This window comes from Mustela putorius, unplaced genomic scaffold, assembly GCF_011764305.1.
Source record: "Mustela putorius furo isolate JIRA1106 unplaced genomic scaffold, ASM1176430v1.1 tig00000682_pilon_pilon_pilon, whole genome shotgun sequence".
NCBI classification, from domain to species: domain Eukaryota; kingdom Metazoa; phylum Chordata; class Mammalia; order Carnivora; family Mustelidae; genus Mustela; species Mustela putorius.
Genome location: NW_025421443.1, coordinates 1,913,689 through 1,915,478, shown reverse-complemented (window position 1 = coordinate 1,915,478; position 1,790 = coordinate 1,913,689).

Genomic DNA, 1,790 nt, shown 5'->3' with positions numbered 1-1,790 from the left:
AAATCATTATCTAAGTTACTCTATTGTCTTCAATAAACTGCTGAAGCTGAGTCTCAATCCCATTTGTAATATAAGAGAAAGAGCATCAATCTCTGAGATGTGTCAATGAAGGTAGTGTGGCTACAGAGTAAGGAATCAATAAATGTCCATTCTCTCTCCCTTTAAAGAAAAAACTGTTAGGACGTTCTTATGTGAACTCTGTCAGATAAATTCAGTATCAGCACAGCTTTGATTACCTGTAGCTACTTTTTATAAGAAATGCTGAGTTCTCAGGATCCCAGATACTCAAAAAATTAAATCTATGAAGCTGGCCTATAGCTTCAGACTTAAGATCTTCACTGTTCCACAGTAAATAAAGAGGAAGAAGGAGTTACACAATGCATCTGTGTTCTAATTGCTCAATCTCTACCCAACTGAAACTTTGCTTCATAAGAGATTAGCCATAGCCCCCGAGAGCAATAAACATCCTGAATTGCAAACCCCATTTTGTCACCTCACAGAACCCTTAAAAATCTCAGTTCCAGTGACTGTATCTCTTGTGTTATTTATGAAATGAATATTTTGAGAGAAGTTTCACAATAGTTGTCATCCTTAGTCCTTCAGCCAACTCTCCAGTATAGGAGAAGAAATCAATGTGCAACACTATTATTTCTATTTTGCATTTAAAGGGAAGGTAGTTTGCTCTTTTCAAGGAATACAGGGCAATTTCTGGGATGTAAGACTAATAGGTAATTTCTACATTGCTGCCTCCATCTCACTTTGGAGATGAGCAAAAATAATTTATCACCAAAAGACAACAGCAAACAAGTATACAGTATCCACCAAGGGGTGCACAGTGCCAACCATTTACTCCCTAGGAAGGAGGCAACTAAGCAAAAGTACTTGAAGTGTTGGTGTTCCACTTTTTTTTTTTTTTTTTTTTTAATGGTGTTCCACTTTTATAAGAGTCGGGGATGAGAATGCCAGGATGAGTCATAGAAGCACACATTCCCTCTGCTGGAGAGAAACGGGCAAAGTGCCGCACTCTCCCACAGCTCCAGTGAGCACCGCTGGCAGCAAGTACACTTTGACTTTTGCTCTTTTGTATGAGAACACTCCCTGTTTTCTTCATTTAACCCATTTATGTTCCCTTTCAAATTACTTGTCCCTTTTACTTGATCACATGAGGGGGTCTGCATAGGAACTGTGTTTGGTAGTGTAACCTTTCCTTTCTCCCGGCTGGTTGAAGGACCTTGGGTACATCATCATGTGGCCTCACTCTGGCCGACCCTCTCAAGATGAAGAGGACAGCAAGGACCACCAGAAGCTAGAAGTTTGCTACTTGGTAAAATTCTGTGGTTACAGTGTACTCAGTCAAACTACATGGTCACATATAATACGAATTGTTTCCTGAGGTTCAGGGCTATGAGACTCTAGAACGCATTACAGAGAACATAATTTAGAATTATCTTCTGCTGATTTTTAAAGAAGCAAGTAAGGAGATGACTTTTGGGGATAGTTTGTGTTGAATTTAAAGAGAGGCACAGATGTTACAGAAGGTGGCCCAGGGCTGCTTGGGTACAGTCTACAGGATGGAAATATGGGGGCAGTGGTCCCAGTGTTGTGGGGTCTGATATTCAGCTGTGTAGGTCCAAAGAGTGAATTTTGTTCACATTGTTAGGAAATTAGGTTGCAGAACTAACTTATGCTAACCAAACCCTCAAAAGATTGACACAAATGTATTTATTTGTAACAGGTGTATAATAAATCTCTCCAGTGACCTCCAAACTTGTTCCCTCAATACTGCCCAT